This window comes from Zonotrichia albicollis, chromosome 4 (genome assembly GCF_047830755.1).
Source record: "Zonotrichia albicollis isolate bZonAlb1 chromosome 4, bZonAlb1.hap1, whole genome shotgun sequence".
NCBI lineage: Eukaryota > Metazoa > Chordata > Aves > Passeriformes > Passerellidae > Zonotrichia > Zonotrichia albicollis.
Genome location: NC_133822.1, coordinates 14,697,982 through 14,713,738, shown reverse-complemented (window position 1 = coordinate 14,713,738; position 15,757 = coordinate 14,697,982).

Here is a 15,757-nt window from a genome sequence, read left to right as displayed (position 1 = left end):
CTCTGCATTTGGCGTGGGTGCAGCTGGAATGTGCTGTCCAGTCCTGAACTTCACATTCCAAGAGAGATATAAAAAAAATCTGAGAAATTTCTGCATAGACCAATATTGTCTGAAGGCCTGAACAACCTCTTACAGGATATCTTCTTCTCTAAATGATCTACAAGACCCTCTTGTAAATCCAATAAGGATTTTGATGTTACAGGTAAAAATACAACTTTCTGCATTTAGAGTTGATAGATAGGTTTAAGAAAGAAATAATATTTTCACCAATGAAGCTGATGTTTTTCATACATTTGCCATCCCTGGAGAAGTTTCCAGTCAATGTTTCTCTGAAGGATATCCTCAAATTCAACTATAGATACTGAAACTGAATCAAGGACTAATCTGAGGGAATTAGGTAAAAACTCAAGCCTATTACCTTCATTGTTCTTCCTGGCCTGATGGTTAGAGGCAATAATCCAGCTCAGACCTATGCAAATCTGAAATTGCAAGTTTGAATTCTGTATGTTTTCATGCTGTACAGTGTTCAGTGTTGGTGCATGTTATGTAGGAGCTCAGTTTGTGCCAGTGACTGTAGGGCAGCCAATGGACTCCTCACTGAGGAGGAGATCCAGTGCTTGTGGTGCTGCTGTGTCACAGCTGCCAGCTCTGGGGCTCTCAGTGTGTACCTGAGCAACAGAACAGACTTTTATGGTGCATTTAAAACATATAATCTATAAACTATGGAATCCTATTCTTTATTTGTCTTTGTGAACACTATTGCAACCTCCAAGCCTGTGTAGTGGAGTTGCAGAGGGAATAGTGACTGGTAAATATGCAGGAAGCCACCTGTGCTGTGGAGCTGGGATGAAGGGCTGGTTGGAACCTCACTGCTGAGGGCCATAAACTGGCATAGGGTCATCTCCACTCAGTGTGAGGAACTCTGCCAGCTGTGATTTTTTGGTGGGAATCTCACCAGAGACCAGATCCAGCAGGCAGTGACAGCACCCAGGGCTGGCTGGCGAATGTGGCTCTGTGTGTGCTGAGCTCCTGCTCCAGCACACAGCAGCAGCCATCAGCGCAGCACCCACTGCCAGTAGCCAAGGAACACCCACTCCTTTGCTTCATCCCCTGGCAGAGTGGGTTGCATCATGCTCCCATCTCATTTCGCTGGAAACAATGTGATGCTCTAATCTTTGGAGCATCTCACACGTCAGGAGCTGCTGTAAGACAAAGCTGTGTCATTATCACCTGCTTCAGCCCAAGGTTGCCAAATCACTGTCTGTTGGTACTTGCAGCCTTGTACATAATAATTTACTTGACAAATTGTAAACAAGCATTTCTTGAGAAGATTGTGTGCAGTTCTGCGCAGCACAAACAAGGTCAGGCTGCATTACTATGTCCTTCCTGTGAGACCATGGAAACTCCAGTATGACTGGAAAATGAAATAATGCTGTGCTTATGTGTGTGTGTGTGTGTGTGTGTGTGTGTGTACAGACACTCGTGCTCACAGGGAGAGCTGTAGATAAAAGGCATATAGACTGTAGACTACATATACTATATATTGCATGTAAACAATGTAGTTATGAAGAAATGCAGTGTATTTATACAAACATATGTATGCATACTCACATATATGTATGTGTGAGTATGAGGAGAGAGTCTACAAGAATGAGGGTACAGCCTCTGCACACATGGCCATCACATTTCACCTTCAGCCTGGTGTGAATCCAGAGCTGCTAAAGGACTCCCAGCTGATTGCTCAGGCATGAAAGCTTCTCATTCTGCCCAGTGCAAAGCTGTCAGCAGTCCTGTGAGCTGCTTGATCCTGTCCTTTCTGTGCACAGCACCTTAACCTGGATGGACCCATTTCTGGTGCGAAAAGATCCCAAGGTTTCCTGGGACTAAAAACTAAGGTCCAGACACAGGACCTTTCTCCTCTGCAAGGACTGTCTCTGCTAGCACTTCAAGCTCACTTCTTCTTTTTAATTATTCCTTTGAGAAGACCAAGGCTTTGAAGAATTTTAGACTGAAGAGGAAAAAACTAAAAATCTGCCAGTCTGTGTAACTGTGTTTAACTGTATTTTGACTTGGAATGCTAATTTAAAAGCAAGCAGCCAAGAGCACAAGGAATTTCTGATTATTCTATCCTGTTACAGACAAGAAGGTTCAGGAATGAGAACAAATCAGATGTCATCAGTATTGCTTGAATCTCTTCTTTCAAAGGGCACAGACTTTAAGAGTCTGGTTCACTGAGAAATACAAGCTGCTTCTACAGGCTTCTTGCTTCTTTATTATTTCATTATGGCTCTGTGTTCAAATACAGCAGTATTTCCTTTCCCAGCTCAGACTATTAAATGTTCATAAATATATATGTTACTCCCATTCCTTGTTTTGGATTTCTTTAGCAGGGTGCAAGAATCACTTCTGCAATGCAATTCTATGAAATCCAGGAGTTATTCTTCATAGGCTTTTATACTGTGTTTGAAAAAATCCCAACATCCATTACATGTGAACTTCATCAGAACCGTGTCTTGATTTATTGACTACATGATGGCAATCAAGTTGGTAAAGTTTTACCTCACAAAATAAAAAATCTCTACTCTTTCATCAGGACTCGCCCTAGAAGCAGAGTTAAAAATCATGGGTTTGGGGGCCATCTGATGCTCTGTTTTCTATCTTATAGCCACACTACAAATTATGTCCTCCAATCCCTTCTTGACTTGTTTAAAGACAGGAAAACAAGGCATACACAGCCGCATGTTTTAAAAAGGCACCTGAGATGGTTTTGTAAGTCCTCCTTGACTTGTTTTAAGAGGTTTGTGTAGTACAAGCTATTTTTAACTGTCTCTTGCTGTGTGAGGATGAACACTGCAAGCACAGAGTCTTCTCTGCTAGACCTGTGCCTGCTGCGTAGGTGCACCTGCTGGAGATGTCCTTTTGTCAGGCAGGCATGAGGGAGGCACAGGTATTTTTAGTATTTCTGCATATGTATTTTGCTCTTCTAATCCATGAAGGACAGCATTTTAGGACAAGGACTGTTTCATCTAAGGAGTCACCACAGTTGCCTGTAGGAGAGTTGTTGTTTCCAGCCAGCACATGGCTTCCCATCAGTTCTCAGCAGCTCAGACTTCAGCTCTTAGTGTGCCCTTTGCCCCAGTATTTCACCAGAAATGATGCTTGCACACACATCCTCCCACTGTCATTTCACAAGACTCAGTTCTAGTGCCAGGGACTCAGCCTTCCTGTTAAAGGTATCACCAAAGTGATATTTCTGTTCTGCTTCTCCTATGTTTCTTCCAGCTTGGGGCAGGAATCACCCCACAACTGCAGCAGGTGTTCAACACAATCCCTCTTTTTTTAGCCCTTCCCAGGATGCAGACCAGGTTTGCTTGTTTGCACTTTGGTGCTGTTCTCAAGGCTCTGTTCCCAGGCCAGCTCAGGCTGTGGAGAAGGGCACATCCCTCACAGCCATGCCATCATCCTGCCCTCTGCAGCCAGGTTGGTGCTGGGCTGGCAGTGCACACAAGGTCCACAGGAGGGTTCCTCTCTGGCCCAATGTCCAGGAACTGCCTTAAACCAGCTATCCCTTCATCTACATGTCTCCTACATCTCTCCTCTCCTCTCCTCTCCTCTCCTCTCCTCTCCTCTCCTCTCCTCTCCTCTCCTCTCCTCTCCTCTCCTCTCCTCTCCTCTCCTCTCCTCTCCTCTCCTCTCCTCTCCTCTCCTCTCCTCTCCTCTCCTCTCCTCTCCTCTCCTCTCCTCTCCTCTCCTCTCCTCTCCTCTCCTCTCCTCTCCAAAAAACACTTCATTTGATTTAAGCCATTCTTGAAAAAGACAATGATTTTTTCTGCAAACAAGATTCTGACTAAGACTTCTGCACAGCTTATATCAGAATATGATTTTTAAAACTACTGCCTTTCCTTGGCACCAGGTGATGTTTCGTGGGACTGAGCTTTCGAATGCAGAGCTTGGAAGGATGAAATATAGCACTAACCTTTAAGGCTTCTCCAGAAACTCAAAACATGGCACTGATCAAATGTCAAGAGCACTGCTCTGAGGTGTTTTATCTCAGTTATATTAATTGAAAACCCAAGCACTTTGCTACATGTGCTACAATCGATGATGGATCACTGGATTAAATCATTATGTAATGATTGTTACTTATGCATTATTCTCCAGTTTTGCCATATGCATACTTTTGAATGACATTTATTTGAAAATATAATGAGGCATGTGTGCATGCCTGTAGTATATGGCTTTGGACTCAGCCATTTCAGTGCATGAACAGCAAAATAGCAAAATTTGATTCAAAAGCACTCTGAAACACTTCTCTTCTGAGAATTAGAAATCAGGGGCCACACTCAGGCCCCTGCTTCAAGAAGCCCCCAAGACCAGGGTGAGAAGCCAGACTCCTTTGGTACTGAGCTATACTGAGCTTTGTAAGGTCAGGAAAGAGATTGTATGACACACTTCTACTCCAGGAAAAATGACCTTGATCAGAAGGTGTCTGATTTCCTGAATGTTTATATCAAGTATAAATACATAATCAAGTTACCAGCCCCTGTATGGCCCTAGACCAGCAGACCATGAGTGTATATGGTGATCTTAAGCCTGTGCAATTCTTTTGGCTTGAAGAGGCTACTTAGGTGCATGAAGTAAAACAATCCTGTGTTTGTAGTCTTCATGGGAGTTTGGCAGGGCCTTTGTTCCAAAACTGGCTTAGTGCAAGTGAGTCCTTGAGCCCTCATGGAAATTGGATCTGGAACTGCTTCTGCATGTACACGTCTTCCTCCAACTTTTGCTACTGCTGTAGGTAAAAGCTCTGTTCATGCTGGGGGACAGATTCCACCTGGGGCAGAGGCAGGGATTGAAGAAAGTGTTCATAACCATCTTCAAAGTAACATCAGTTGAAAATGAAGCATTTTCTGAGTAAGTTTGCTGTTGAAAACTGTGCAAAACTGTATTTTGTACAACTACAGCATCCAGTGGTCAACCCAGACTGCCATGAACCGTGTAATTGCCACCCTACTCTTTTGGTCTCACAATTAGATTTTGCAGCCACATCCAGCAGCTCAAACTACAAGTAGCACTGACTGTACCCTTTCTGCAGCATTGAAGGTCTGGGTGATATCCTTAGGACCAAGTGAGTTGGGTTTATACTAATCATAAAAGATTTCCCAAGAGAGCTTGCAAAATCAACTGAATTTCAGTGCATATGCTTTTATAGGCATCCTGATAGTCCTTTAAAGCTCATCTGTTCAATATTAGCAATTGTGTGTAGATAACTTGATGGTAAAATTGCTACAGCACAGCTTTCAAGGATGGTATCTGAGGAAGGTATTGTGGTTGCAATAGGTATCCAGCTGACAGGTCAGCAGAAGAGAGGAAATTTGGAAAAAGTTCCCTATTGCCTTGACATCAACAAAAAATTCATGTATTCAACCTGTAACAACACCAGCACAAAGACAAAGAAAGTAAATATCCTTATTACATAGAAGAAACACAGCAGGCAGCAGTGTGTGTGTCTCTAAATTCACATGTGTGCATGTGAATACATGGCAAGGACACAAAAGTGTATAATCCATATATAAATGCAACAGAGTTGGAAACACTGGAATCCAGCAAGCACTCTAGTAGAGCCTTACCTTGTGCCATTCCTGCATGTGGTAATCTTTATGTATCACCTAAATTGTCTACCCAACTGCTGCTAGAATAAGTTATCCAGCCTGTTTGCTCAGTTCCTCGGACTAGGAATGAAATCCTGCTCTATTCCTTTAGAGCAAGAGGTGCCTATGACTCTGCAGTTCCTGAAGCACAGCTGGATTTGACAGTAGCAAAAAGCAGCGCTCCTAAAATATTCATGGAAACATTTTGCTTAAAACATTTGAGGTCGGTCAGACTTCTAAAAATAAAAGCAAAACAAAATCCCAAATGGAAGTGTGGTTTTCTGTTGTCCTTTATGACTATGTTTTTCCTTCCCCTTCTAACTAGGGAAGAAATACTAGGAGATATCCATAAATCCCAAGATTAAAACTCTCCTATAGCCCCCAAGATTCTGCTTTCATTTGTATGAATTGATCTGATCACAGTGTGTTGTTTGAAAAACCATTCTTGAGATTCATCATGATCAGTTATGGCTGCTTTTTATATTGGTCAAATCCTGCTCAGAATGCCATGTACAAACCCCTTTCAAATTAATTTTACAGTAGGTTTGGGGAAAGTTTGCCTGAGACAATCTTCCCCATAACTTTCTCTTTGCCCCATGAGCAGGGCACTTTCCTGATGCAGGTTAAACCAGCTGGTGGAGATGAGTTTGTAACACACAGACTGCTGCCCCTGCTCTGGGACAGGAGATCCACAGTGCCAGAGCAGTGACTCTGAATCACTCCAGAACAGGCACTCAGGAATACCTCAGAGCACTCTCTGATTTTGGACTGAAGCAAGGAGAATAGCTTAATACATTGATAGATTAAAAAAAAAAAAAAATCTTTATCCTTTTAGCCAAGCTCTCTTTCAGCCATTGAGATAAGATGGACTAAATCCAGAGAAACTGTGAGTTTTCTTTTATTAGTGATAAAATCTAAGCTGTTGTTAGAAACATCAGGGGGATTTAATAGGCTTAACAGTGTCTCCTAAATTCCTCAGGAGGCCTGTGAATTTGGAGTTCAGATCTATGAGCTAGGAAGCACTTGGCACCTTATCAGCAGGGAGCTCAGCAGCCTTTGGAGAATGAAAATCACCTTTTTGTTCAACTGCTCCTGGTAGCTTGCCAACCTTCTTGTTACTTGCTAAGTCAACAGACTCCAGAAAATATTGTCTCTGGTCTAAGCCACAGGATTCAAAACACAGCTTAATAAGTAAGTAGCAAGGCAAGGGGAGTTATATCATAACATCTGCTCAGCAGGCAGAGGCAGCTCAGCTCCTTGGCTGCACAATATCCTCACTACTCACTGGGGCTTGCTCAGTGGAGCCATTCCCTTGCAGGCACAGAGTCTTCCTTCCCTCACCATGAACTGTCTGACTTCTGGAAAGCACTGGGCAGGCAGGGACACAAAGTGGAAGTACAGAGGAATGGAGTGTGGAGAGAAAAATAACATGAGTAGGCAGATGAGCTGCTAGCAAACAATTCCAGAGCTGTGAAATTTCCTTGGCAGGCCTCTCTGAATGGTTGAAGTATTCCCCAAATACAGCCTCATCAGGACCCTGATGGTTCTGCTAACATGGCTGAACTTTGCTTAAGCTGCTCTTCTGATAAGGTCATTTTAATAAACACAAATAGTCCATGTGTACAGGTACAATTACTACCATTTAAAAAGACATACAATAAAATGGTTTTGCAGCTATCATTAGTTTCCCTCCTTCCCTTCGAAGAAATCCCAAATTTATATATATTCTGCTGGCATTCAAGCCCATAACTCGAGAAGCTGTACCACAATCAGAGCTGCCAAAGCCATGGTCAAGGCCCAGACAGAGACTCCCATGACGTGCACCACAAGGGATGGGAGAAACAACAAATACAAGGGCAAAGGAAGGGATGTTCCCAAACACTTTGATTGCAACAGAACATTAAATATTTTGCAGTCACCTTGACCAATTGTGGAGTGCTCTCCATTAAACATGCATCATTTGCTATCCCATTGATCATAGCAAGGGAATCAGTAAATAGCTGTGATGAATGTAAGATTTATAACTGTAAGCACTGATAATTTTTTTCAAACAAAACTCTGTCTAGCTCTAGAGGAAATACTCTAAAAAACAGTCCTCACTCACAGATCCAAGCAAAACGTGCAAGAAACCAGGACTTGGCTGTTTCGCCCATCTTAGAAATGTGGGTGATTTAAGATGCTTCACTCTTAATTTCAAGCAGCAATGTGAGTTTGCCTGTTCTGCAGCAAAGAGTGTATTGGTGGTGTCATTTCCCTCAAATAGCCCTTTTGGGTGAAATGCAGTTCATGTTTCCTTCAGCATTTCATCTCCCTCTGGAGCCTGGAAAATCTGAGATGAGACTGGCATTGCAATATGAAGAGAGATACTCTCAAAAGAGAAGCAAAATCATTTGAACCAAGTGGAAATAATCACTGGCACTCCTAGCTACAGGCAGTCCTTGGATTTCAAGCTGTATTTCAATGTAAAATGGCTTTCCCTCATCATATCCATACAGCACCTAGCACAATGGCATCCTAAACTCCACTGTGGGTTTCTGGCACTGCAATAAAACAAACTTTGAGCTTTTAAAAATTATACAATCAGTCACATGTGCTCTTGCATGAGCTATCCCTACCCTCAGCATAATTTAAGTACAGATGTGGGTCTGTGTATGACTTCAGCTTCGATCATTAAAAAAATAACACTGTGCCCAGAAGAAAACTTTTCTCAACTAATCCTGCAATTCAGAGCCAGACAAGTTGGGGGTGCTTTTTAAAAGATAAAACATGCAGGTGGTCTGCCATTTGCTGTGGGTCCATAAAAAGAGTATTACACAGATAGCAAAGGAGAAATGGATGGCTCTGGCAGATGGCATCATGCTCAGGGTTAGCCAAATCCCCTCTCAGGCACTGGAGCCCAGATGGCCAAGCAGAAACACTTTCTGCCACAAACCCTGTGCGTGCCTTTGAGACATCTCTGTGCTGGGAGGGGAATTATGTCAATTCACAACCTTGCTGTGATAAAACAAATCTTGGTGTTTGGGAAATATGTTCATTCATAGGCTCCCCTTGGCCCCAAGGCTTTCCTTCCCTCATCTGAGCCTGCCTGGCTGGAGTGCTAATCACAGCTCCTGCACACTCTAAAAGGTGGTTACAAATAATTTTTAAAGCTGGGTTTGCAAAATGAGGCAAAAAGACTCTCTTGGCAGGCTTCTGTCCATGTACCTCTAAAATCAGTAAGGTCTTTCTGAGAAGCTGGGAGAGCAGGGACTGGGTGCATGCAGCTGCTAAAGGAGCTCAGCAAGGGTGATGACACTGGTGGGAGTGCTTTGCAAAATGCTCAACACTTCCCATTTGTTTTAACATTGCTCTTTATCTTATGTCATTTCAAAAAATCTGCTTTGCTCAAACCCAGTGGAGGTCTGAAGCACGTGGTTGTACAAGGGATTCCCACCACTTCTCTCACAAATGACACCACAGGACATCCAAAGTGCCAAGACCTTGCAACTGACCCCTGCCTGCTCCTTTTCACACTCAGCATAAGTTGCCAAACTCCTGTCTCTGCAAACGTGAAGGCACTCTGGGGGATCCCAGCTGGGGCCATTGCTCAGGCACAGTGACCTTCCAGCTCTGTGCGTCCTCCTCTTGCAGGGCACTGCTGTCATCCATGGCACACACATTGACCAACAGTGAAATAAGGCTTGGGTGGGTTCTAGTGGAGGCTACAGACCCCACTCTTGGCAATGTGCCCTCACACACAATCAGTTAATGCTCAACACATACAGAGGCAGTGCACAGGGACTGGGTGAGGGGGGGAAGAAGATGAGGAAGAGTCAAAAATGGCAGACAGCAGTGGGGCAGGACAGGGAGGGGAGAAGTATGTCTTGACTCAGAGGTAAGGAGCAGAAGCATCATACAGCTTTGTTGGGGGATGAAATAGTAATTACCCTTGATCTACCCTTTTCTTTTGCCTTTCCTGAAATCTGACACTGCCTCATACCATCCTGTCGTGCTCCAGACTCATTTACAGATACCTTCAATACCTTGCACAATCCAGTGCCTTGCAAGGGCTTTCTCCTTCCTCCCTCCCAGGCACTGGAGTCTGTGGCTGCACCCTTGTGTCTGCTCTGCCCAGCTGAAGGAGCATGTCTGTGCAGTCACTTGAGCTGGGGTACTGCCACCATCATGCACACATCTTCTCTTATGATTCCCTAAATTCCTGTAAAAATCCAGAAGTCCAGCTCAGGGCAATTCTGCTTTTATTGAGAAAGCTCTCAGCTCCAGCACATCCTTCCTCTTCCTCCCTGGAAAGCCCTTCCTGACATAAATCATTTTCCCAGTGCACACATTTCTGCCAGGAAACCTCTGCCACCCTGCTGTGCTGTAGGGGCAGTGATGGTGCTCCAAAGGCAGCTTTCCCTGCCTGTCAGATGCCATGCTGCAGCCAGCACAGCAGAGCACACAGGGGGCAGCCCACCCCAGAGCATCCCAACACTCACACCACCTCCTTTCAAACCAGAGCAGCCTTATCCATGAAACACCTGGGGCTTTAGTCTGGAGCCCAGAGCAAAATGGAGCCAGAACAGAGGCCTGAGCATCAGCTCATGATCAGCAACTAAATCATCAGGAAGATCCCTGCATGGGTGAGGTCTGGGCAGGCTGTAAAGCATGGGCTGGCAGGAGCCTGGGTCCTTGCAGGCTGTTTGGATGTGATTTGGCAAGAGGAGAGTTTGGCTGTATGGACAGGCTGAACCATGCCAGGAGGGATCCAGGCCAGAGAAGAGGGGTTTTTCTACTTGCATAAATGTAGCCTCAGCTTCAGGAAAGTGTTAAGTATTGTCTACAAACTCTCAGAAACAAGAAACAAGAGTATCTTCAGTAAAGTGCAGTGGATATTGTATGACTTTATTCTTTTTAACTTAATTGTTGGATTGAGTCAAAGTACTCTGAATGCTCTCCCAAAAACTCAATGAGTAATGTTCCATACCCAGGTTTTACAGTCAGGATTGCTTTGGGATAAGCACCTTCATTCCCACAGAAGAGAATCCTGTATAACTGCAGGGCAATGATTTTCCTCACATCATCTGTCAAACCACTGCTGCTGCTCCTCCCTCCGCCATCTCTGCCTCTGCACCTTTCCCATCCATCACACAACCCCAGATCTGACTGGCAGACTCTGGCAGATTGTGATAGATTCTGAGTGTCAGACATGTCAAGATTGCGTGGAACTGTAGGGTTCAGATCACTGAAACAGCAGAATGCTGAATGAGAAGTTCATCTTTAGGAAGGTGTGCTTTGAAAGGGCATCTCTTGGGATGTGAAGTAAAACCCAACTGGATCCCTGCTGATGTGCTGAGCTCAGTATGGAGGGATTTATTGACTATCAGGAGGCACTCAGGAACTCCATGCAGCTAAACCCAGTGCCTGTGCTTGAAACTGATCCCTGACAAGGAACTGGGATTATATTAAGATTAAATCAACTTTTTTTCCCATATCACATGGAGACAAATATTCATTCTCACTTAAAAGCTGTCTGCCTACAGTGCAGGAAAAAAATCTAAATTTGGACTACTGGTGGGAAAACCCCTCTTTGCATTATATTTATTCCGCAATAACAAGCATGTCATACCCTCTTTGAACACAGCTTGCTGTGTCTGAGCAGCATTGCACATTAAAAAACATCCTTTTATTTCCAGATTCCTTCTCCCTTCCCAGTTGGAACATGCATCATCCTCACCATTTCATCTTGGCTTGGTGAAGGATACCAGGAATGACAATGTGGGAAAGGCTGTGCTGGCTGGGAGATCTGTGGGCACGTGGTCCACGCAGCCAGGGCTGGCTCCAGCCAGCACATCTGGAGATGGCAGCTCACATCCCTCTGTTTCCCAGCTGGTGCCAGGAGCAGTGTCAGCCTGCAGGCAGATTCTGGGAGAGTCAGGGAACAAGCCTTGAGCTTGCTTTTGTGCAAGGACGTGTATTTAGTAGAGATGCCTCATTTTATGTTCAAGCTACCTAAGTGAGCAGGTGGAGCATGAACCTCAACAGGGTGTTGAGAAACTATGAGTTGTTGTAAAGGAAAAGTATGAAGTGTCTCTAGCTTGATGAATTAAAACAATATTAAATTTATTTCTATCTTTGGGCCCAAAGGCCCAAAAACTTGCATATAACCCTTATGGACTCCTAACCCTGACTGTGATTTCCCAGGGCTCCAGGAGAGGACACAGCTCATGGTCAGTGTAACCTGCAGACACAAAATACCACTGAGTTCATGAAAATACCTCTCAGTTCCTGTGGTGCCCAGCTATTTCCATGTTCCTGCCTCCTGTCAGGGCAGGTCAGCCCATACTGAGCTCCAGGCTGCCCATTCCCACTGACCACCAGCCCACATCTCAACACAGCACTGCCACCACAGTTTCTGTGTCCTGCAGCATGGGCTGGCTCCAACTCCTGTTTACTTGTAAGTGAGAGGGTGTAACTACATTCAAAAAATAAGAAATTAGTTTCTTCCATGCCATTTCATTGTTCCTGCTCCTGATTCAGTTCCACAGGCTTGTCACCCATCAGCAGGCATGGCTGTGTGACAGAAACAAAGTCTCTTTGGTCGCTGTGGGTCCCTGGGCCCTTCTGGGGCCCATCTCCCACTGGACTGTCTCTAATGCTTTTTCCTGCTCTAAGCTTTGAGGTGGTTCCATTTCACCCTGCTTCCTCAGGGAGTTATCCTGCATAAAAATGCTGTAGCTCTTTTCCTGACAGGTCCTTAACACATAACTATTTTTCATATAGATGCAAAGAGGCTGGCAGCATTATATTCAGATGGAGCCATTTGTCACCAGGGGTTAGCAAGGCCGAACATAATTTAATAGCATGGCAAAATTCTTGTTCTGTTTTTGCTGGAACACCAAAGCTGTGGGTGAGAACATTTCAGGCCTGAGACCCAGACCTTGTCACTTCTGAGTAATGATGGGCACAGCTCTGGGGCCATTGCAAGAAGGGAAGACTGACATATGGTGCTAGCCTGACAACTCTGGGGGTAGCTGTTATTTTCTGAAAACTTTAGCATTTATTTTATTTTATGCTGATCAGGAGATCTCTGAGCTGAGAGCAGATGGCACTGATTTGCTCAGGGTTATTGCTGGTCTAAACTAAACAGTGCAGCACTCCATTCTCCCAATGAGCTATTAAATTGGATATCATTTATCCATCAGAATTTCACAGGAGTTCAGCTGGGAGTGAAGCCACACTCAGCTGGGCACTATTCACTCACACATAGAGGGTGTTACAGTTCTTCATTCCTAAAAACCCAAACCAGAAGTGAAAACCCCAGATGCCCTGACCTCAGGCTATTACCAAACACTTCTCTTACTGTTTCAAACCTCTTTTCTCAGTAATATTGTTTCCTCTTTCTCCCTCCCTAGCTTGAGGAGACCAGATGTGGTGTTGCAGCAGCTGCTGACCCGCTGGCTAGCAGGACACCCCTTCAAAGCACCTCTGAGCTGCTGCAGCTCTAATGTTGGGGTTGCTGGGAGTGGCTGTGCTTCTCTTTTCTGTATTGAAACATGCCCTGTCACATTATCATCCAATTCAGCACTCCTGCATCTATTTGAGAGCTGTTTATTTGGTAAAACATAGGCTAAACCTGCTGTGGACACCACCACAAAGATGCATCCCTTGGGCAGTCTTTTCCTCCTTATCATGGGAAAGGGAGATTGCACAAGGTACTGTGATAACAGAAATGTTTCCCTGAAGCAACTATTGACAAATTCATTGTCTTTCTCAAAGCCTGTATTGAAACAACTGATTCTGGACACCATGGTCTAGCAGAGCTTGGAGGACCTCAGCAGCTCAGTGTCCCATGTGGCCGGTCTGGGGCAGGCCTGCACAATTCTTGGGATTGGGGCAAAACAGCGTTTGGAAAGACAAAGTGTCTCTAGGAACATGGAGAGCAGAACAAACAAAGCCATGAGGCAATACCCATTTACCTCTGCAAAAGAATTTAACAGATTGTGATATCCAGAGGCTTTGTAAGGCCACTTTGTTTTCCCTTTCAGCTTTGGCTGATTTTGCTCCAATGCACAAAAACATACAAACAGTGAAATCTACTAATTCTTAGATGAAGAAAAGCCTAAAGTTAATGCAATGATTGCCATAATAATGCACACCTAATTATAACTCATCAAGGCTGTCTTGCTACAAATGTGACAGAGGCCAGCGATTCCCTTAAAATAGTGTAACTGATTCATAGGTTTGGCTAAATAATAGCTTAACAGCAAACACTGATTTATTGCTTGGGAAAATATTATAATTTTTCAGGGGAAATTTTATGATCCAGAATTAATTGGAAATGTGTTCAGTTTGAATAAATTCTTTAGATTAGTAATTCAAGAAAAGAGATTTCCAAATCCCAGAACCAGGACATCTTGCAGTGGCAGGAGCTGTCAGAGTAAGTTCTCAGTATGAAACTCAAGTCAGTCCCATAGCTATATGTGTGGCAAGGTGGCTATCAGGGCTGTGCCCCTCTGCACACCCTGTGCACTGAATCAGTGAATTCCCTGGGTGCTCCAGGAGCATCCCAGCTTGTCATCAGCACAGATGAGATAGCAAAGCTGCTTTGAGACAAGAGATTGCCTTGGAAACAGGTCTGAACTCCTCAACACATCCGTGATTAAGTAATTGACTCTCAGGACTTCTCGAGGTGGGAATTTTTGACAGTTCAACATATTCCCCCAGGTAGCTCCTGCTGCAGCTCATCTCCTTTGTATATCTAAATGTGTTGGGGTACTTGGTGATTCTCCAACTTCTGGGACTTAGGCTGGGCTTTTTTAGGGGGCTCCCTGTCAGGGGAGACCCTCTTGGAGCGGTTTTGTGTTAGGAAAGAGAGATGCATTGATTGTTTTGGTCTTTAGGTTTTTGTTTATTACAATTTTATTTAAAGTTTTGTACATTGTTCACACTAGGCTCAGTGCAACGGAAAAGCACCTCAAAAATGGCTAACAATTTGTTGTTACAAGGTCTTTTAAAGCTAAATATCCATTAAGAACTGACACCTAGATTATTTCCCCTTTTAACTTAATAACTGATCCCAAAGAGCCCACAATGCAGATTTTCCCACCCAATTACCAAGTGCTACCCAAACTCATGAAGAAGGAGGAAGAAGAAGCATGAAGAAGAAACTCAGGATGACACCTTGTGCCTTCTATCTTGCTTCCTTCCACAACATACAAAAGTCCCAAAACCTAAATTTCTTACCTAAGTGATAGACCTCTCTATAATCTACTTCACACTTTAATGGATTCTAGTCTATCTTGAAGTTTAGGAAACTTTCTCCATGGTTGAGGGTCAAAGTCAGTGCTCCCCTGGGGGTCAGGGCACCCCAGAGCAGACAGAAATATTCCCAGTACCCTGGGTTTCCACCTAAATGTTTATGTGCTGATTAACATTGTGGGTGCATTGTCCCTGGCATTCTCATGAGATTCTGTTGCTGTAGCAGTTGCAGAAAGGATCAAGTTGTACACAGATATGACATTTGCAAGTAGTCAGTACAAACTGTTCCTGCAGATGCAAAAAAATACTCATGTAGGACAGTGTTTTGTACACAGTTAGGATATTTAAACCAGTTTTGTATGTAGTTGTCACAGACAAAACAGTTCAGAATTGGGTTTTTTTGCTTCATTTATTCCCAGACCACACAAGCTTTTGATACCCAATTTGGATATTAAGAGAAAAAGGAGCATAAACAGCTAGACACTTAATATGAAACTCCACCCTTCCTCCTTCCCAGTTTCAACTTCTTTATTTTTTCTGCAGTCACAATTGTTCCATCACAGCTCCCTGGCAATGGGATGGGTGGAAGCAGAGCATGTGACGTTTCTGCTGCCCCTGCAGCTGTTTCTGCTGTGCTGCCCTTTGTGACACCCTGAGCAGTGGCTTCCACCACCCTGCACACCATGGCCTGTGCTGCTCTCCCCCTGTCCCTGTTGCTGTCCCTGCTCTGGCACAGCTCTCTCATGGATGTGTTTTCTCACCAGATGGTTTCCACTCATTTCAGGGCAGGCTGGAATAATTTCTGGCAGGCAGCAAGGCATGGGCTCACCCCAGAGAGGCCAGCACTGCAAACCAGTGACACATGAAGC